At 45.0% G+C, this 22733-nt stretch overlaps 1 protein-coding gene across 11 annotated transcripts in view; it reads left to right on the top strand.

The window, feature by feature from the left end:
* The window catches only part of RREB1 (ras responsive element binding protein 1), a 201365-nt gene that overhangs the window by 94266 nt on the left and 84366 nt on the right, over positions 1–22733 (top strand). The window contains exon 1 of one of the 11 annotated variants that reach the window (XM_015135512.3): positions 5925–6079. The exons of the other annotated variants lie outside the window; for them this stretch is intronic. The gene's annotated coding sequence lies outside the window, so the exon portion shown is untranslated. Of the gene's footprint in view, positions 1–5924; positions 6080–22733 lie in introns of those variants that run through there. 11 annotated transcript variants of the gene reach the window in all.

Here is a 22733-nt window from a genome sequence, read left to right as displayed (position 1 = left end):
TCTCCAGTCTCCAGCTGTTTTTGGAGCACCTTCTAACTTTGAGAGGGTGAACTCTAGCCTGTAACATGGACTGTGGGTGGCTCGTGGAGAAGGTGCCCTGGTGTGCTTTTCTGTGTCCTCTCTGGATTTTCTGTGAGCTGTCCACCTCTGAAGTCTGCTTCACCTTCAGACTGCCGGGGCAAAACAAGCAGCTTCTGCAGAACTCATGGCAGCCGTTTTCCACTTGGCTGAGCTGGGTCTGTGAAGCAGAGAGGAATCAGTAATAGGAAAGAAATGCAGTTTTTCTTTTCCCCTTAGAATACCTACGATACTGCATTTCAGCTTGGAGTGCGCGGCATGAGGCATTTGTGGTTCAGATAAGAGGTCTTCCTTTTTCCTCCTCCTGTTTTCTTTTCCTTCCTTCTCCCCCACTCCCCAAAGGCTTACTGTAAGCCTTTCTTCTCAGGCCACGTGTGTGGATAACCTTTGAGGAAAAGATGATTTCTGTGCTGGGATATTTGGATATTATGTAAAGGGACAAGATGAGCCCTTTCTTTGCCTTGTTTTCTTTCACTGGCCTCATCAGAGTGAATTATATCTGACTGTGTGACAGTTAATTGTACCATCCTTGCCGTGTCCTAAGCTGATAAGCCCCTCTCTGTCTGCCTCCATCAAGCTTCTTTGTTTGAGAAGTTCCTAATGCAGTAGAAGAACAAAGTGACAGTTTTCTTATTTACTGAAGTCTCTAAAGCACATTCATAATGCTCTTCATTGTATCTTTCTTATAACTTCATTCCTTCAACTTAGGTAATTGAATTGTTCCCTAGTACCAGTGATTGATAAGTTAAAACTTAGAAACATCAGTGAGTTCAGGAAAAAAACCCAAACACAGTTTGTTTTTTAAGCTATGTATATTCATTCGAAACTATTAATGGCTTGGTGGATAGTATTCACAGTAAGACACTGGACACTGCTGGAGTGGCAGTTATTACCATTGTGGATATAGCAATTGATTAGCTAGCTGACTCAAAAGTAGTATGTTGCTTATATAGAGGTCACTTAGTTGGCATTCTTCGATCCAGAATATTCAGCCGATGTGCATGTGAGTGAGAGCCAGCAGGGTATACGTCCGGGGAGAGGTATGTAAAATAAAGTTTTCAAAACCACAAAGGTGTTACGAAGAAGCCCTGGTACTAACACTCCTACCTTGATTCCCATTGATCCTTTAGGCCTGCACTTTAGCCCTATTTATTCTTACTGTAGATACAGCCCTGACCACCTTGTCTCACATTTTCCAGTCAACACTTCTGAGGCCAATGTGAGGGATGGAAAAAGCCATCAGAAGGAGACACATTGACAGCAAGCAGAAAAGATGTCAGGGGATGAGACAAGAATTCAGACGGCATGGTGGATTCCCATTGGGGGAATTTCACAGACTGGACAGAGGAGCCCTCTGTGTTATTTCTTACAACTGCCTGTGTATCCACAATTATCTCAGTAAAATTTTCAATTGAGAAAAACAAGCATGGCCAACAGAGCCATGTGGTATAGTGGCAAAAGTAAAGTAGCGGGGGGGTATGTCACTAGTTTCCAGAGGCAGCCTCGTATAAATTGTTCATCGTGATGATCCTGAGTCACCCCCACAAAAGGTTGAATTAATCATACATTGATTCACCATGCTATGCTTTAGGAGACAGGGAAGTTTGAAAGATACTTTAGAATGATTTACACCCAGGAGTTTTCTATGGAAAATTGGTTTCTGAATACTTTCCTTCCCCCTCAGTGATGTGCAGCTGCTTCATGAGTTAACATGACGTGTTAGAACAAACCTTTCGGTATAGTCTGACATATACTGAAATATTATTTATTTTGCCCAGATTTGTAGAAAAAAGTTACTCATTAACAGATTCAGATGATGTCCAAATACCATACCAGGTTGTCTGTATTCCCTTTATTTCTTGAGACAGAGTCTTATTCTGTTGCCCAGGATGGAGTGCAATGGCATGATCTCTGCTCACTGCAACCTCTGCCTCCCAGGTTCAAACAGTTCTCCTGTCTCAGCCTCCCGAGTAACTGGGACTACAGGCATGTGCTACCACACCCAGCTAATTTTTGTATTTTGTTTGTTTGTTGTTTTTTTGAGACAGAGTTTTGCTCTGTTCCCCAGGCTGGAGTGCAGCAGTGCGATCTCCGTTCACTGCAAGCTCTGCCTCCCGGGTTCATGCCATTCTCCTGCCTCAGCCTCCCAAGTAGCTGACACTACAGGCACCTGCCACCATGCCCGGCTAATTTTTTGTATTTTTAGTAAAGACAGTGTTTCACCGTGTTAGCCAGGATGATCTCAATCTCCTGACCTCGTGATCCACCTGCCTCAGCCTCCCAAAGTGCTGGGATTACAGGCGTGAGCCACCGCGCGTGGCCAATTTTTATATTTTTAATAGAGTCAGGGTTTCACCATATTGGTCAGGGTGGTCTCAAACTCCTGACCTCAGGTGATTTGCCCGCCTCGGCCTCCCAAAGTGCTGTAATTACAGTTGTGAGCCACTGCACCTGGCCATTTGTATTCCTAATGTGAATTGTGCATATTTATCACCAAAAGAATATATACAATGTCATGGATTTTTTAAAAGCAAATGATACCGAAGATCCTTAGGTACCAGAAAAGTCATGGACATCCTGGAAAACATAGTTTCTGTAGAAAAGGAATCCTGAACTTAAAGGAAGTCTCAAGTTAAATTTAAACCATCAAATGGTGAATTGGAAGGAAGGAGTGCCCTCAACTAAGACGTACTGTAAAAACCGTAGAATTTTAGAGTTGAAATGGACTTGAGAGGTGACTTTTTCTATTTTTATGAGTTTGTCTTCATTTTACTTAATGTTCTTCCACAATTCATGTCTGTGCCCAGAATTGAACAAGTCACCTGGAATAGTGACCACGTGGCTTTTTGGCCAAGAGGAATAATCCTAACTTGAAAAATAAAAGGTATTTACTCAGCAGAAATTATTAGGTTTTGGTTTTGGTTTGTTTGTTTCTTGTTTTTTGTTGAGATGGAGTTTCACTCTTGTCACCCAGGCTGGAGTCCAGTGGCGCAATCTCGACTTACTGCAACCTGGCGCCTCCCAGGTTCAAGTGATTCTCCTGCCTCAGCCTCCCATGTAGCTGGGATTACAGGTGTGCACCACCAAACCTGTCTAATTTTTGTATTTTTAGTAGAGACAGGGTTTCACCATGTTGGCCAGGCTGGTCCCGAACTCCTACCTCAGGTGATCCACCCTGCCTCTGCCTCCCAAAGTGCTGGGATTACAGGCATGGGCCACTGCGCGTGGCCTGGTTTTTTTTTTTTTTTTTTTTTTAAAGGTTATTTGCTAATTTTATTCTTCTCAGTAGTTCCATTTTATAGGTAGAGAACACTTCAGCACTCCATGGTCCTATACCAGACTCCTCCTTGGCCTTGTTACGTATTAATGGACATTTTCATGGAAATCCCAGGGTTGAAGACTCCCCAGAGTTGCTAATACCTGCTAATGGTTCCCAAGTGGTTTGATATTATATACGTAAGTATGGAGCATTGCTGGACCCAGGTTTTAATAATCAGACTCACAGATAGATACATTTGAAACGCTGTCCTATCAGCTTTTAGTAGTACTGAATTTCTTTAAGTCTTCTGTGCACTTAGGTTTGTTGTAATGCATAGTTAACATTTATAGGTTGGTATACGTTTTTCTGTTTCTGATGCAAATAGCATTTTCGTATGTTTTGGGTTTTTTCTCCATAAGATAAATTGTTCTCTTTGAAATTTTAATTAGCTTTGAAATTTGGTCTTGTGCAAATCCATGGCAACTATACCTCCTGATTGCTATGCTGAAGGTGGAAAGTATTCTCTTGTAGTATAGACATCGGTCACACTGTCAGGCAAGGGAAATGCAACTAATTTCTGTTTCTTGAATTGCATACCAGAAATAGGAATTCGTTGTCTGACTGTTAGATGCTCAGGGCAGATGGAAAAGTAAGAAAAACCAGGACTTCCCAAGAAGCAAGTGGCAGGTCTGCGTGCTGACTCTTTGGGGGTGGGGACAGCACAGAGTGGGCTTGCAGGAGTGGCCGAGGGTGGAAGAGCTTGTCTTCGGTGCCTTGTGAAAACCTGCAGAAGTGACCAGCAGCCTGTTGCGATGGTGACTCCATTTGAGATGATGTGCTTGTAACGTCCACTGGGTAGGCGGAGCCTCAAGGACAAATGTTGAGAGGTTGGGTTGGTGGAGCCAGGAGGTGCAGGGAAGGAAGCATCCAGGCGTGGATTTGAATAGCTGCTGGCCGCCCGGAGATCAGCCTCCATGAATCAGTCATAGGCGCAGAGAACTCATCTGTGCGGCTGGAGGCTGAACATGGAGAGGGAAGGAAGGGAGCTGCTTTCAGTTAATACTCTGATGCTTCCAGAGCCCTTTAAAGATATTGCAGAAATTTGTTGGGTGGTTCATTGTTTTAAAAGCTTTGCCCCCTTTACATAATCCTATCTTTTATTTAATGTAAATGCAATCAGTCTGCTTTAAACACTGACTAAAATTGCTTTTACTAGACATTGTATTATTTATAAGGGGGGAGCTGAGACCCAAAGAGAAGAATTTGATCAATTGATTTAAGGTTGTTGGAGGATTGAAATGTTACTTGATTGCCAGTCTTATCCAGGATTTCAAGATTTCAAGGAAAAGTGGACAATGCCTGCTTGTATCTGAGGGATTTCAGCAGTCATATGATCTGCAAACCAGCCCCCAGGAGCAGCAGCCCTGGCAACTCTGTGCTGTGGAGTCCACACAGAGGAGGGACTTCAAAGTGGTTGGGGTGTGCTGGCTTGGGAGTCATTTAGCTAAGAACTGGTTTTGGTCATGGCCTTAACATCTGCATAGATGTTGCACACTGCAGGCACATGACACTTGAATGGGCTGAGATTTAGGTGCAAGTTGGTAGAGCTTAAAGGGGAGGTAACATTAGTGAGGCCAATGGGCAGCAGCCCCGCTGGGGAGCACAGACTGCAGTTCCCTGCAGGGCTGGGGAGAAGGTGGCCTTGCAGGTTGAGGCTGGGGGCAGAGATCATCTTGTTAAGTTCTCACAAATCAATTACTGACACGGGGACAATGTGTAAAAATCTGAAACCACAAATCTCTTTGGACATTTTGGCTGTATAAAGCATACCATGTATAAGCTCCCAGGAATTTACTTATAGTTTGAGTGTCTTTTGTGATGAACAGGACTATGGGAGAAATAAACCAAGCAAGTGAAATCACAGAAACTACGTGAAATCACTTTCAGATGGCTTTGGTTTTCAAAACGTTGGATATTCTTATTATATTTCCCTCGTAGGTACATACACAAGGACATTGATTTGAGGATGCATTATGAGTGTTAGAACATCACTTTGCTAAATAATAGGGAGTTCTGGGGCTTTATGGGAGAGTGATAGTAATAAGTGATGCTGAGCTTTTTAGCTATGTGTATAAGTCCACTTGGTATCTAATTGCACATTATTCCTCTTGTTTCCAGTATCCTAAGGGAATCTCCCCCAGCGTTAGCTCCTTATGAAAAGTAAAGAAATAATCCTGTTTCAGGGTGTACATGATGACTTTCTTGGTCTCCCTAATTTCTTATAAGTGCGATATTATGTGATTTTGAAAAATAGACTTTCACTAATGTTAGATCTTCAGGTTTTCATTATTGTTGATTGACTTTTTTTCATGTCTCCTGAAACCCAAAAAAGGAGAAAATAATCCCCTCACCAAAAAACCCAACAGTTGCTGAATAGCTATGAAAAATATGAAAGAAATTCAGCTTTTAGCATATTGGGGCCTTTTTATTATTCTCAACTTTGATTTTACAGCTGAGCTATAAATGTGACCAAATGCATCACATGAGTGTTTACCTTTTTTTTTCCTTTCCTTTTTGGCCACATGGAAGTACCTAAAGAGATGGAATGTGACACACCCAGAGAATGGGGCACTCGAGGGGCCTATGAACTTGAGAAGGCCAGGAGCAGCAGGGTCCCTTCATCTCAGTGCTTAGCTTTGCCAGTGCTAAGTGGGAAGCAGAAGTCACTGAGCTCCTTAGCAAGTGAGTTTTTAAAACGTGTGTCTACACAAAGGAGTTGTTCCACTGCTCTCTGTAGAAAGTGCTGGGGAGAATTCTAACAGGAAATTCCACCACCTTTGAGATTGGTTGTCAGTCCCCCTAAAAGATAGCCCTCCGAAGAAGTGCTGCTTTGCTCTGTGGACCTGAAAGGTCCTATGCGATTCTCTTACATACTTCTTAGTTCTGTCTCCCCAATTCTTTTAATTTTGTGTATTTCATGAATTTTGTAGTCTTAAGTTGTTAATTGAGGTGTTCTGGATTGTAATGTGTTTTGGGGTGGGGGTGTGTGTGTGTATGTGTGTGTGTGAGAGAGAGAGAGGGAGATATTAATCTTTGTGAGAGGAAAATCTTTTTTAACATTTAATTCCACTGTCTGATAAGTTGTATACTGTTGACAGCTCATTACCTACACGTTAAATTGCAAAATGTTCTTAGGTTAGTAGAACTATTTTTTTTTTTTTTAAATACAGTTTTGTGGCTAAATTCTGATGCTCTTAAAGAGATCACTTTCTCCTATTTTGGCAAAACAGGTAATCAGTCCACACATGATTATATAAATAAAATTGAAACCCTTGACTCTTGCTCCTCCCTACTGAATTAAAGCCAAGGGATTCCAGTAGTGGTATACACACACTCAAACATACACACACACACACACACACAAATCCTCCAATGTATTTACTTTTCACATTTTAAATACATTTTAGCAGACTGAGCTTTCTAAATTATTAGCAACTAGTGCATAATCATGTTGCAGTAAATAATTTTTTTAGTTAGTGAGAAGCAGACCCAAAATAGGTTAAAAACAATTCATCTGTTTTGATGAATAGAAGTGAATGAGAGTAGGGTAGAAATTCTGGCTGATTTTATAAAATATCTCAGATCTGTTTGATAGGTTGGGCTTAAGACGGATGATGTGTGCATCCTCTTTATAGTGAAGTCAGACTAAGTGAAGCTATGTTGAAGTATCAAACAAACCCTGAAATCCCAGTGGCTCAACCCACAAAATGCCGTTGCTTGTTTGTGTAGAATCCTCTGCAGAGCTGGCAGCTCTCTAGTATAGCTCCCTTGCAAGTGGTAACCCAGGGATCCAGGCTGCTCTTGTCTTACAGCTACTCTCATTACACATGCTTCCAGGTTGCCACCACAAGGAAGGAGCTAGTGGGTTACATACCGCCTTTGAAAGGCTGCAGCCTGGAAGTGATGGCTGGCACTTGTGCTCACAGCTCATTGGCCAGGACTAGTCATATGACCTGCCTGACCCCAAAGGTACAGAGCTGCCAGGAAATACGGAAGAATACGTGGATATTCTTTGAGCAGCGAGCATCTTTGCTTTATTCTCCTTTTCCATTTCATCTCCATAAGGTTCTCTATGCACATAAACTAGATGAAGCTTAGGCCTGAAGCCTAGAACATAATGACACTTTGGTTCTCAAAGTGTGGTCCCCAGACAAGCAGCATTAGCATCACCTGGGAACTTGTTAGAAACACAAATTTGTAGGCCCCACTCCAGCCCTGCTGAATCAAAAATGTGGAGGTGGGGCCCAGAAATCTGTTATAGTAAGCTCTCCAGGTGCATACTAAAGTTTGAAAATGACTGCCCAGTGGGAGTACAATGTTTGTAGCACCTGTTGAACTCATGACTGGGGATGTGAAGGACTAATAGACACTTGCTAATGTGAACGTATAGTATGTGTGCTCAGGTGTGAGCATGTATATGATAATAAAAAGCACTGAGGGACGGTGGTATGTGTCCCAGATAGGTTTTAGCACTTTATAGATTTGACTAAGCTATTTCTCACAACAGTCATATGAATTCAGTATTATTATTGTCTCCACCTTACAGATGAGGAAATTGCAGAACTGAGAGGTTCCCTAACTGTCTAAGGGTCAGGCCACTTACTGCTGCTGGCAAGTAGTAGAGGCAGGTTTTGTGATGTGGCTCCAGAGCCTACTCCTTAACTGCTGTGCAGTTCCACTTGTTCATCTTTGGATGGTAACGCACCGGGCCTTAAGGTAGTCTTTTCATTTTTTCTTGCATGGAGACAGTCTGTCAGAGTTTGCAGGAAGTGTGGTGTGCTGGTGACAGTTCACATTCCAAGTTAAGCCCCCTTACCACGAGCTTCATTCGTTGGTGGTTTACGTGTGTGGGGGGCTGGTGACAGTGTTGGCCAATACTAGAGGGGCCTGGCTAGGCAGCAGCTGCCCAGTCATTTAAAACTGAACAATAAATAGAACGGGGTTGTTAGGGGCGGAACGAAGGGGCCTAGTGGGAAGTGGTTTCTCAGAGGGAGATAGTTCAGTCGCACTAGAAGAATATTTTCTTCAGTTAACCTATGTGTAATTTTCAGGCTTATGAGAAGAAAGGCCCTGTTCTCATCACTCTCCCTTTTGATTCTTCTTTGGTCTTTTTCCATCATCCATCTGCCTGCCCTGAGATGCTCATCTGAGCTGAGGTCTGATTCCATCAGGTGGTCTGAAGAAGGTTTCTATGAAGTCTTTATGAGCTGAACTTCAGTTTTGTTTTGTTTTATTTTGTTTGTTTGAAACAGAGCCTTGCTCTGTTGCCCAAACTGGAGTGCAGTGGCGTGATCTCGGCTCGCTGCAACCTTCGCCTCCCAGGTTTAAGCGATTCTCCTGCCTTACTCAGCCTCCCGAGTGGCTAGGATTACAGGCATGTGCCACCACGGCCAGCTAATTTTCGTATTTTTGGTAGAGACAGCGTTTTACCCTGTTGGCTTGGCTAGTCTCGAACTCCAGCTAATTTTCGTATTTTTGGTAGAGACAGCGTTTTACCCTGTTGGCCTGGCTAGTCTCGAACTCCTGACCTCGGGTGATTCGCCTCCCTCGGCCTCCCAAAGTGCTGGGATTACAGGCGTGAGCCACAGCACCCAGCCAGGACTTAAGTTTTGATAGAGAAAATGTGTTTTCCCTTCGAAGAAACCTGATAAAATAGTTTCCTCCCCTTGCACTTGGGAAATCCAGATAGAGTTAGATGTGATTTAATCTTTTGAATTTTGAACTGATTGAAAAGGATTTTCCAAGTGACATTAAGAACTGCTTGTTTCCTTGCATCCTTTTAAAATTTTTAATTATTAACTGCATTTTCTTTCTTCCAGGTGGGTCTATTATTTGTTGTTGTTTAGGTGTCCTTTGCTGGCCCATGTGTTCCCTTGGCTTCTTTGTCTTTTGTGTTCAGCAGACTAGAACTGAGACGGCTCCTTGGCAGCTCTGCCCTGGACAGTACCGGCTTTAACTCTAGGTAGAAGATAAAGATAGCATCACCCCTTTCGGGTTTCATGTTTGCTGGGAACAGCTGCTAAGCTTTGTATAACTCAGAAAGTAACATTTCATTCCAGATTTGCTGAAATTTTTAGTTTTCTGCAAGCCAGGGCTTAACCATGGGGTTTTTTCGCATTCACACTTAAGAGTCTAGACTTTTCCTTTGAGAAGCAGTTGCTTGTCTTGGAGTTTAGTAATTGAAGGGAACAGAGGTGGGAGAAGGAGGAAATTATTTGCATAAGTTGTTTTAAAGCTCCATCCACTTCCTTTAAACTTCACTTTAAATGGTTTAATTTGCTTAGGTACTTCAGCAGAGGTGTAGATAATTGAAGTAAATCTCGAGTCAAATCTAAACAAAAGAAAGAACTGACCTAAAAAAGAGCAACTGAACTCACACTAATTGAATCACAGATTTGCTCAGACCAACTTAACCTGCGTGGAAGGCCAGGGAACACTGTGCCCTTGGGGGGCGTTTTGCCTCTTAGGAGGGAGCACCAGCCAGTCCCTTGTGGCTCTCCAGCCACCTTCTGCACTGAGCCACATCTGGGTTGAAGCTGCAAAATTCAGCCTGAAAAGAAATGTGAAAGCCATTTTGGGTTGGGCATATGTAAAACATTTTTTCTCTTTTTGGAGACCTGGTGCCCTTGGTATTTGTATATAGAATCCACTTGTTTATTCTTGAGGAGAGCAGCTATGTGTGTGAATTGGGCATCCGTTGGAAGAAATGTAACAGGCTTGCCTGTCACAGCTGGAATATAAGTTGTAGCCCTTTGAAATAAGAGTCAGTTTTCCTTCCTTCTCCTTAGCCAGCCATCCAGTGTAGGAAACAGGATGCTGTAGGTACCCTGAGTAGGAGGAGAGGGTTCCAGAGTGCCACTTGGCTGCTCCTGTGTACCCATTCTTGTTCAAGAGCACCTTGAGATCACATGGTCTTAAATACCAAAGCTGACCAAGAGCTGCCCCTCTGTTCAGCTTCATCTTCCCTGGCTGTTGGGGAGGCCTTTGTCTGTCTGACTGCCACGGGGCTGCCTTGCCCCAGTTCCCTGGGGTCCTTTGCTCCTTAATCTGACAGCTCTTCTTTTCTCTTCTTCTTACTCATAGCACAGAACCTGACTGCCCATTTTTTTGAGATGACTAATTAATTAGTAAAATATTTGGCTGGGCGCGGTGGCTCACGTCTGAAATCCCAGCACTTTGGGAGGCAGAGGCAGGCAGATGGCTTGAGTTCAGGAAGTTGGAGACCAGCCTAGGCAACATGGTGAAACCCTGTCTCTACCAAAGATACAAAAACTTAGCCGGGTGTGATGGGGCGTGTCTGTAGTCCCAGCCACTTAGGAGGCTGAGGCACAAGAATTGCTTGAACCCGGGAGGTGGAGGTTGTAGTGACCCGAGATCGTGCTGCTGCACTCCAGCCTGGGCAACAGAGTAAGACTCCATCTCAAAAAAAAAATTGAGTGCCTACTGTGTGCACATGTACACTGCGTGATCATGGGCCAGGCGCAGTGGTTCATGCCTGTAATCTGAGTACTTTGAGAGGCTGAAGCGGGTGGATCGCTCGAGCCCAGGAGTTCAAGACCAGCCTGGGCAACATAGTAAGACTCTGTGTCTCCAAAACAAAATAAAGTTAGCAGGGTGTGGTGGTGCGCACCTGTGGTCCCAGTGTTTGAGAAGCTGAGGTTGGAGGGTTGCTTGATCCTGGAAAGTCAGGGCTGCACTGAGCCATACTCCAACCTGAGTGACAGAGCAAGACCCTGTCTCTTAAAAAAAAAAAAAAAAAAAAAAATTCCAACATACGAGTTTTCTTGTGCTCCCTCTCCACTGTTCCTCTTTGCTCTTTCATTCCTCCTGACTCCAGAAGAGGGCTCTACCACTCACCGCTAATGCCTTCACATTTATCTGGATTCCTGCCTCCTGGGGACCTCATCCTTGCCAGCCCCTGTTGCTGTGCCTGTGCCCTACCAGGGGTGTCCGACCCCTCTTATCCCTGAATATCATCAGCTGGCTCATGCCTGGCTTCTCTGTGGAGGGATTCGTCCCATGTGCGTTCTTCAGTGTATGAATCCCACAGGACCAAGACCTTCTGGATCCCTTTCCATTTCTTCACATTCAAGAATCTCTACAAAAGAATGTAGCCTAACCCCCCTAACAATCTAAAACTTGTGCCCAAGCACCATTGAGTGCCCCAGGACACCTTGCCGGTGGCCAGAGCGACTGTCTTCTTTTCTGCCCTTTGCATTGTCTACCCCACCTGCCTCCCCTTTGAAAGTTGTTCAGGTTTAACTTTCCCTCCCTATTCCCTTTGTTCCCGTTTCTAGGCAGGTCTCCCTCCCCTGCAGTCCCATACCGTGTTCAAACAGGTTTTCTTAAAACTCTTACATCACCTTTCTCAGCCTATACCCCCTGTTGCCCCAGACCCAACCCCAACTCTCCCAGCTCCTGTAATTTGCCCACTCCACACACACCCTCTGTAATGATGGCCCTGCCCTTCAGCTGGACCTGGCTCCTGGGCTTCTTATGGTACTTCTGGGTATCAGCTCCTTCCAGCCTCCACCTCCATACCCTTCCTCTTACACTACCCCAGTCCACTAATTTTTGCTTTTTCTAGACCTAAAATTAGAATTGTATAGACAGCTCTTAATTCTCTTACCTTCCCAAGCTTTCTTTTACCTCTCACCAACTGGTAAGCTTATGGAGCCCCCCACCCCAAACTAGTAGTGGATCAGGAGTTAGTAATTGAAGTAACTGACATACATTTTTATCATCAGGAAATATTTGAGGGCCTAGAGTATTTCACCCCCAAATCGTTTGAAGGTAGATTGTGGGTCCCATTTGTTTATTTTTTTCAGACTCTTTTTTTTTTTTTTAACCTTGATAGCTTAAAGGCCAGGAAAAAATTGATTAGTTTTCATCTTCAAAGGACACAGGATAAAACAAGGACTGAGCCAGCCCACCCCTACCCTCCAAACAGCTTTTAATCACAGTCACTTTACCCACTCCCCTGGTTGGGACTTTTGAATTTTATAGTTGATATAATCCCTCCTTTTATAGCCGATTTATGCATTGCAATTTAAGTAAGCAGAATTGTTCAGTGCATCGAACAATTCGATGTTATTAATTGCAAAACAAACATTCTCCATAAGACCACCCTCTATTCTGTGACCCCTTTGAGGTTCCTAGGAACTGATAGTTTGTGGACCATATTTCCACCCACAGGAGGACTTCTTCACAGAAAACCTCCCCAGGATCTTTGACGGCCTAGATGTGTTCACAGTCACACTGAGAAAAGTTTTAACCTAATAGTCACCATTCAGAAACTAACTCGAATCCCAACATCATCATTCCTGGAATAACTGGGAAGAGGGGAAAAAACACACACAAAGGCAGCCCAGTAGACGGGGCTCACAAGGAAGTCTCCGCTCTCCTTCCTTTCCAGAGGATGAGTTCTGTTTTACAATTGTAACTGTTTATTACAGGCATTGGGTGGATTGTTTTAAGAACTGGTTTAACGAATGTTCATTGGGTTATTGCCTTGTGTCAATAATGTTTTGAGTGAAATATCAAAACACTGATGAGATGGTTTATCTCGTCTCATCCTTACAAGAAAAGGGAAGTTAGAGGATTTGGCGTTGCCAGTGTTTTTACTTATTGTTGGTGGCCTGCCTGAAACTGATGACAATAGTAAGTAAGGAAAAAGCCTGCCAATCTCCTTAACTCTCCAAAGGTAGGATTAAATCTGCTGAGGCTCAGACCACTGCTGTAGTTCCGACCTTTCCTGGAAATCATAGATTCTTTGAAAGGCTGATCAAATTGATGGACTATTTTCCTAAAGTGGAAAACTATCGACATTTTACTTGTGGTTTCAAGGGTATGACTCTTGCACTTGTCTACAGAACAAGGCTTATCAACCTAAGCATGTCACCTGTTCAGCTCAGCTGGCGCATAGTAGGCTTTCAGTACCTATTTATAGATTGAGAGAAACAATGCCTACTGTGTGCCAGGCACTGAGCTACAGACTAAAGATACATAAATTGGAGGAGCAAGGACAGGGAGCAATTCCATATCTTAAGAAGGACTGAAATTTGATCATTTTCTTTCTTGCTTTTTTTTTTTTTTTTTTAATGAGACAGAGTTTCCCTCTGCCACCCAGGCTACTTGAGTACAGTGGTACAATTATAGCTCACTACCAAGGCCAGCAAATTTAAAAAATGTTTTAGACACAGGGGTCTTGCTGTATTGCCCAAGCTGGTCTCAAACTCCTGGCCTCACGAATAGTTGGATCTTTCTGGTATATTTTCTTTTTCTTTTTTTTTTTTTTTTTTGAGACGGAGTCTCGCTGTGTCTCCCAGGCTGGAGTGCAGTGGCGTGATCTCGGCTCACTGCAAGCTCTGCCTCCCGGGTTCACGCCATTCTCCCGCCTCAGCCTCCCAAGTAGCTGAGACTACAGGCGCCCGCCACCACGCCCGGCTAGTTTTTTGTATTTTTAGTAGAGACGGGGTTTCACCATGTTAGCCAGGATAGTCTCGATCTCCTGACCTCGTGATCCACCCGCCTCGGCCTTCCAAAGTGCTGGGATTACAGGCTTGAGCCACCGCGCCTGGCCTCTGGTATATTTTCAAAAATTATGTTAAGTTTTTTTTTTTTTTTTTAAATAGTGACATCAAATTGTACTTGAAAAAGCACTGTATTCTCATGATACATACATCGTTTCAGATTGCCTTTTCTAGACTTTTCCATAAATATAGCGTAGAATCTTAAATGTGCCAGCTTGCTTTTTAAACTTTACCTAACTTTATAAGCATTTTCCCATGTTTTCACACGTTGACTTTTTTTTGAGACAGGGTCTCACTTTGTCACCCAGGCTGGAATACAGTGGCACGATTACCGCTCACTGCAGCCTTGACCTCCTGAGCTCAAACAATCCTGGTTCAGCTTCCTGAGTAGCTGGGATTACAGGCACACAACACCACACCTGGATAACTTTTTTTTCTTTTCTTTTTTTTTTTTTTTTGAGATGGAGTCTCACTCTGTCCCCAAGCTGGAGTGCTGTGGTGCAATCTTGGCTCACTGCAACCTCTGACTCCCTGCTTCAAGCTATTCTCCTGCCTCAGCCTCCTGAGTAGCTGGGATTACAGGCACACGCCACCATGCCCAGCTAATTTTTGTATTTTAGTAAAGATGGAGTTTCACTATGTTGGCCAGGATGGTCTCGATCTGCTGACCTTCTGATCCGCCTGCTTCGGCCTCCCAAAGTGCTGGGATTACAGGTGCAAGCCACCACACCCAGCCCACACCTGGATAACTTTTTGTATTCTTTGTCTAGAAAGGGTTTCACCATGTTGCCCAGGCTGATCTCGAACTCCTGGGCCAAACAATCCTCTCGCCTCAGCCTTGCAAAGTGCTGGGATTACAGGTGTGAGGCACAGTGTCCAGCTCACATTGACCTTTATGTTTGAGGTGGGACCAGTTTCAAGCAGGTTTAGGGTAGATGGGGCAGGGTGGGGATGACTCATCTGGGATAGATCAGCTTGTGTAGGACATGTCCCTCTATTGTGGGTTTCATGGATTATTTCCCTCTATGAAATGAAACTCTCCTCAGCACTAGGCAAAGTAAGTTACTTCTGAGATCCACTAACTCCCCTTCCATGCCTACAGGTAAAACCATCCCAGATTACCTTTATTTCTGCTTTAGGGTTTAAAAACCCCAGGAGGCAAACAAATTAAAGACTGCAGATGTTCTTAGGATGGTTAAACTTGACACGAAAGAGAAAGAGGTACACTTCAAGTTCAATTCCTTAGTTATATTAGCCACTTTGAAAGAGTCACAGGGGGCCGGGCGCGGTGGCTCAAGCCTGTAATCCCAGCACTTTGGGAGGCCGAGACGGGCGGATCACGAGGTCAGGAGATCGAGACCATCCTGGCTAATACGGTGGAACCCCGTCTCTACTAAAAAATACAAAAAACTAGCCGGGCGAGGCGGTGGGCGCCTGTAGTCCCAGCTACTCGGGAGGCTGAGGCAGGAGAATGGTGTAAACCCGGGAGGCGGAGCTTGCAGTGAGCTGAGATCCGGCCACTGCACCCCAGCCTGGGCGACAGAGTGAGACTCCGTCTCAAAAGAAAAAAAAAAAAAAGAGTCACGGGTGGATATTATTGTTCTCTTTAAGTTTTTTTTTTTTTTTTTTTTGAGACGGAGTCCTGCTCTGTCGCCCAGGCTGGAGGGCAGTGGCACAGTCTCAGCTCACTGCAAGCTCCACCTCCTGGGTTCACGTCATTCTCCTGCCTCAGCTTCCCTAGTAGTTGGGACTACAGGCGCCTGCCAACACGCTGGGCTAATTTTTTGTATTTTTAGTAGAGACAGGGTTTTACCTGTGTTAACCAGGATGGTCTCGATCTCCTGACCTCGTGATCCACCCGCCTCAGCCGCCCAAAGTGATGGAATTACAGGCGTGAGCCACCGCACCCGGTCTGTTCTCTTAAGTTTTAAACTTGATGGAGTTTTGTGTAGTCTTTTTAAGCAGCCCTTCCCACTCTGCTCCCCTCCAATCAGCAGTTTATGATGGTCAGTTTTGTTCATAGAGTTCAATTTGATAGTTAACATGTATATTGATATGGCTGCCTGTGTTTTGTGTTACGTTTTGCTGTGTTTCATCTTCCTGTGCCTGGGAGCTCCCATGCCCTCCTTTCCTATCTCTCTCAAAATGAGCTGTTTTTCCCCATCTGCTGCATTTTGGTTATAGACATTTATTTGTAGGTTTTCTTTAAAACAAAACTCCTCTAAATCATACTTGATAACCATCCATACTCTTTACTCTCTCCTGTCCTAGGAGCTGTTTTCCTAACTCCTGCCCTTCATTCTTGACGCCTGCCTGGCCTCGTTTTGGTTCCTTTTCTGCAGCATTGCTTCCACCCACCAGCCTCAATGCCCCTGTCCCTTAAGAGTATTGCAGTGCCTCCTAACTGGGTTATATGCCTGTGATTGTTCATTTTTAAATCTGCTACCAAGAGCTTTTTAAGCTGTAGATATGATTATTTCATCCTGGGCTTTAAAAATTGTGAGGTGGGGCCCTTCAGTGGGTTTCCAGAGCAGGATAAAGTTCATGGCTCTTAGATGGAACCTTGAGCCCAGCATCATTCTGCCAGCCGCATCTTTGCCATTTCCCCCACTCCACTCTCCCTCCTTTCTCATAACACACTGGTGCACTCTGATGGCTCCCAGGGGTTTTGTTTTCATGGTCAGGACACAAACGTTTGCAGTTAGACACAAGGTTGCCATTTTTTAAATTTTGCTAAGTAAGGGCATTAAAAAATGATCTCCATCATCTACTGTCTTTATCTCATTTTAAAAGATGGCAGTTTACCCTAAAAAAAAAAAAAAATGAATTCAGCATTGTGAGAAACTCAGCAAATCATCTGCCTTTTCTGCACACTGTGTTCCAGCCTTCTGCATGTGGCTGGGAGGCGAATCTCTTCTTCAAGCTCAGGTTTGCTTTTGCTCTGCTGCCCTCGCCTCGCACTCAGTGATGCTTACCTCTGGTGAGCCCCTGCAGCTCTGGAAGTGTTTGACTCATACTCCAGGTTCCCTGGAGTTGAAATTTCTCTCTCTGTTTCTCCTCTGACACAGGTAGCCAGGGCTCTCTGTCTTACAGCTCTTGGTGGTTCTGACACCTGGAATGTTACTAGCCTTGGATGTCTGAGGATGATTGTCATCATATCCCAGGTTTTCACACAGATCCCAAACCTTGCCCTATGTGTAGGGTATACAAACAGTATAGAATATTTTATGCCACTAATTTTAACAACATGCTGAGAATGCCCACTTTTCTCTGCCTATGGATTGGCTACACTCTGAAAGCAGCAAGGATGGGCCTACAACTCCAGCTGCGGGAAACTGAGTAGACTGCTCCCCTTTATTTCATTTTATTTCTTATTTTTTGGGAGAGGGTCTCACTCTGTTGCCTAAGCTAGAGTGCAGTGTCACGATCAAGGCTCACTGTCGCCTCAACCTCCCTGGGCTCAGGTGATCCTCCCACCTCAGCTGATCCTCCCACCTCAGCTTCCCAAGTAGCTGGGACTACAGGTATCTACCACCACACTTGCATATCTGTCTTCCAGACTCTCATCCATTAAAAGTGAATTTTGACTAGTAGGGTAAGAGAAAGCCATCACCATAATTAGCAGTATCTTTTGGGGGAAGCCTTGAAAGGACTATCTTCCCTTGATGAGAGCAGAGCATTAAAGTTTAACTACACAGAATAAAGAGACAGTGAGTTTTTTCTCATATTTTTACTGTGGCCCGGTAGCCATTTGTATAATCTGTTAAGCCTTTTTTTCCCCCTTAGAACAATGCTGTTTCCAGATTGGGAACACTCCAGGATGTCATTGGCCTCTGAAATACTTTGTGGAAATGTGTTAGTTCCCATTCTAAATTGGTTTGGTGACTGAGGCTGTTGACTTCAGTGTTTTGTTTTGTTTTGTTTTGTTTTATTTGAGATGGAGTCCCGCTCTGTCACCCAGGCTGGAGTGCAGTGGTGCAATCTCGGCTCACTGCAAGCTCCGCCTCCCGGGTTCACACCATTCTCCTGCCTCAGCCTTCTGAGTAGCTGGGACTACAGGTGCCCGCCACCATGCCCGGCTAATTTTTTCCATTTTTTTAGTAGAGATGGGGTTTCACTGTGTGAGCCAGGATGGTCTCGATCTCCAGACCTTGTGATCCGCCCACCTCGGCCTCCCAAAGTGCTGGGATTACAGGCGTGAGCCACCGCGCCCGGCACTTCAGCATTTTAGTTGTGGGGCTGGCAGAGCATGAAATTGGGTTTGCGTGAGCATGTGTGTGCCTGGGTATAGTTGACTGCATTTTCTTTGCAGAATTATAATGAAGCATCTTCAAGGACTTTGAAAAAGTTTCCTCAGGCATATCCAGTGAGCATGGTAGATGCCATTGTTTCGCAAGTTTTCTATTTTCTTTGTCTGTACAGGTTGTTCCTGACTTCATGGCTGGGAGGAAATTGAGGATGCCGAAGAGTACTTGCCGTTTGGCCAGTGGGGTTGAGCCGGTCAGCTGGCTCCTGTTCTCCCATGGGCCGCTGTCGGGGCTGGGTCCTGTGACTATAGGAGAGGGGCCACATAGAGGCACCGTTCTAAGTTCTGTGTGGGGACAGCACAGTTCCTCTGGTCGCTGCACATGCCCTGTCTGACTCATCTATTATCTAGACTCATAAAAAAAAAAAGATCCTAAAAAATACTGGCCCCGTTCTGGAGAGTTGGCACAGAAATTCAGATTGTGGACTCATTCTGTAAGCTGGCTTCTGTTCCTCACCTCCCACCCTTTTCTCCCTGGCCTTCCCTACCTACTATCACCACTCCCCATTGCCCATCTCCTTCTCCCAACCTGGCTCTCTTACCTGTGTGACTGTTAGGGGTTCAATGGTAGGTATTTGGGCAAGGAAATTTCTCCTTTCCTTAATTGATTTCAGGAAGATCTTTTGTATCCCAGAAAGGAACTCCAGGGCGACTGTGGTAAATATCTGATTTCATCATTTTCTGAATACATTAACCTCACATATGCTGATGGGATGCCAAGAAAATGGAACTCCTACCCTTGGATGGCAGGGAGTCAGGAATTCTATCCACTGGTGTGTGAATTCCCTCAGGGCATCCCATCCAATAAGTGACACGCACAGCCTCACAACCCTCTTGATTGATGCACAAAAGAGTGGATTTTGCTGCTATACTGAGTCCTGGATATTCACAGCAAAGCTCTAAGTGACAGGTATGGAAGTGCTTTTGAGTCTGAACCTAAAAACACCTAGACATCCCCACAGAGTCGAATCTTAGGCAGAGTTAGGGCTGGGAGGAACGTCAAAGACCACGGCCTGGCCTCGCTCCACAGCTGAGGGGTCCAGTGTATTTCAGGCCATTTGCTTGTGCAAGGACGTGGTGTTCTGCTTTTAGTTCCAGTGGTTAAAGGATACTATTAAATGCTACTGAATTATTTTAAGAATAGTAGCGTAAACTGCATTTAACTTGAGCTACTATAACTAACTTCTGGGGTTTCTGGACTTTGATGAAGATAGCTCTTGTGTTTGCTGCAGACAGAAAGCAAATATCTAAGTGAGCCCTGAAAGTAAGTTCTCTTCTTGGAAGCATTGGCCTCTCCCACACAGAGGCACAAGGAGTGCTAACCGTTGGACTTGAAGGCTGTTAGAGTTGGAGCTGCAATGGATGCCGGGTAGGTGTTGCTTGGGCATTGTTCCAAGAGGCTCTGGAGGCAAGTATTTTAAACAACTCAAACAGCCCCTCTAGGCGAGCTGCAGGAAGTCCAGCCCTTGCCTTCCTGTGGTCAGCAGGAGATAAAAGTGTGGACTGTTGGAGGCTAGGCCCCTCCTATCACTGGATAGCAAACTGTTAAGGGAAGATAAAAGGAAAGAGTAGGGATGTTCTTTTTAAACAGCATGAAGGTGCCTTTGTCACATGCATTCAAGTAAATTAAGGGTGGTGAGCAAGGCATGCCTCATTTTTATGATCACAAGCGTGTTGAAGAATTCTGAGAAGCAGGACTTGGTTTCACAAGTATGCCAAAACAATTTCATGTCATGAAAATATTGGTAGAGGTAGGCTTTTGATTGAGAATGTTCCCATTACATACTGCTTAGGTTAAATGGGCATCAGCTTGGATTTTCATATCTGAGTGCTACAGAGATTTTCCCTGTTGAAGTGTGCCTGACCCATGGGGACTGGGTGGACGTGTCCAGCTGTCCTTGGACTGAGCAGATGAGCAGGCAGGGCAGCTATGCTTCTCTGAAGTGTGCGTGTCTCCTCTTAGTTGTACTTCTGGTGTTGGCCCAATTATTGCCCAGGTATGAAAGAGTTTGAAGGAAGAGACTGTCTGCTGGTGTCTGTCTTTCCTTTTCAGTTTTCCTTCCTGTTCTTCATAACATTTGGGGGGAGTTTGGGGGCTTGCAAGGGGGTTATCTGTTTCTCAGGGTGGGGCTTGTAAATGTGAACCCACACTTAAGAGCCTGGGCATGTTCAGTGCCCTGTGTGAGCTCAATCCAAAGCAAATGAACAAGTGTGCTTCGGGGACATGATGCTTGTTTCAGGTCCCGCTGGGCTATGGAGGGGGTGGCCCTTTGTGCAATTAGACCCCCTAGGGAGTGCAGTTGTTGTGAACTAATCACTGGAGAGCCTGTGTGCCTCCCACTTCCTCCAGGACTGCATTAATCTCCACTCCCCACCCCCACTGCCAGCCCCTGTCCCTGGCCCCCTCCTTCCAAGGTGCTTCTGCTGGTCCAGGAACATGCCACCTCCTCTCCCAGCTGTACATGGGCTTTCCGAAAAGGCCCATCCTGCCTGCTAGTCATTTTTGGTTTGCTCAGTTTACTTTAAGAAAACCCATTTGCTTGCCAGTGTTTTTGGTTGGCTAGCTTGTGATAAACACTTATCAACCACGTGTATCTCAGAGCATTTGTTTTCCTTCATATGCACAGTAGTAAATACTTTTCTTAGAGGCGAATTTGGGGGTGAGGGGATAGAAGGTTTTCTGTTATATAGCATAGAGGGCAGCCCATCCAGCTCCTGGGATCTGGGCATGGTCACTTCACCGCACACAGTCATTCCCAGCTGACGGTTTGTAATGTCTGATTACGCACTGTGAAATTTTGACCACAGCTGACCACTTTTCCAGTGGGCAAGGAAAGATGTGATCTCCTCCTTCCACTGCCTTGTCTAAGCTAAGCTGTTAGGGGAGAAGCATTTCAAACACTTTTATCTTCCACAAGTCATTTTGGTTTTCTAAGGAGTGTCATCCTGAATTCTGGGAATTCGAAGCCCAGATTTAAGGTAAACCACCTGCCCTGGGATTGCTTAGCTTGCAGCTCGTCCTCTGGGGCAAAGTGGAGAATCCTGTTGCTGCTGCACCCTTTCCCCAAGCATGTCAGAAAGGCCAGTCCCGCGACCTCAGGGCCTGTGAAAGAGTTGCAGGATATTGCCTAAAACTCTATGCAAACTGCTACTGAACTTTACCCTAGCTTCTTAACCAGAAGCTGGAAATGTGACTGAATATATACACTCCCATTTCTACCATACAGTGTCATGGTGTCAGCCATGCTGTATTCAGGTGCTGCAGTTAGTTGGAAGAGAAGAAGCTTGGTGAATGTAGGGAAGAAAGAGCTGCATCCTTCTGGGAGCCAGTAGTGTGTACTTCCGTAATTAACCAGACGTGAAGCTGACCAGGATTGGTTTCAGCACCAACTGAAGTCAGAGGGGTTTTTATTTCCTGGTGGCCATATAGCATGGCAACTGTGTCAGCAGCTGTTCTCATTGTCCAGGGGATTGCATTTGGGAAAAGCCAAATTATTTTAAATTGTCCAACTTGTGGGCTGGGACAGGAATTCTTTTTTTTTTTTTTTTTTTTTTTTTTTGGAGATGGAGTTTCGCACTTGTTGCCTAGGCTGGAGTGCAATGGCACGATCTTGGTTCACTGCAACCTCTGCCTCCGGGTTCAAGCAATTCTTCTGCCTCAGCCTCCTGAGTAGCTGGGATTACAGGTACCTGCCACCACACCCAGCTAATTTTTTGTATTTTTAGTAGAGATGGGGTTTCACAATGTTGGCCAGGCTGGTCTCGAACTTCTGACCTTAGGCAATCCATCTGCCTCGGCCTCCCAAAGTGCTGGGATTACAGGCGTGAGCCACCGCACCCGGCCGGGGACAGGAATTTTTTTAGAAGACTGTCAAGCTGAGCTCCTGCCTTCAGAGCTTTGGCAATCCAATAGGGGAAGCAGATGGGTGAATTGAGGAGTTGGGAGAATCAGGCCAGGGACTGCCTGGAATGTTGGAGGATAAACAGTGTAGCATCAATAGCTCGCACGCTGGAGGATATCACAATGTTTGTTAAGTATTTTAATAAGCACTCCTTTGAATCTATATTGTAAGGTAAGGAGGGCAGTGTTACCAGCTTCATTTTCCAGCCGGGAGAACTGAGGCTCAGAGTTTGGTGGCTCCATTGATGGCAAGCTGAGTTTCCAGGCCAAGATTTAAGACTCCCCGTGTCAGGCTGAGCACAGTGGCTCACACCTGTGTTTGCAACAATTTGGGAGGCTGAGGCGGGAGGATCACTTGAGTTCAGGAGTTTGAGACCAGCCTGGCCAACACGGTGAAACCCCACCTTTACTAAAAATGCAAAATTAGCCAGGTGTGGTGGTGCACGCCTGTAATCCCAGCTACTCAGGACGCTGAGGCAGGAGAATCACTTGAACCCAGGAGGCAGAGGTTGCAGTGAGCCGAAATCACGCCACTGCACTTCAGCCTGGGTGACACAGTGAGACTCTGTCTGAGAAAAAAAAAAAAAAGATTCCCCA

This window comes from Macaca mulatta, chromosome 4 (genome assembly GCF_049350105.2).
Source record: "Macaca mulatta isolate MMU2019108-1 chromosome 4, T2T-MMU8v2.0, whole genome shotgun sequence".
In the NCBI taxonomy this organism is placed as follows: domain Eukaryota; kingdom Metazoa; phylum Chordata; class Mammalia; order Primates; family Cercopithecidae; genus Macaca; species Macaca mulatta.
This window is presented reverse-complemented; position numbering and strand designations above follow the sequence as displayed.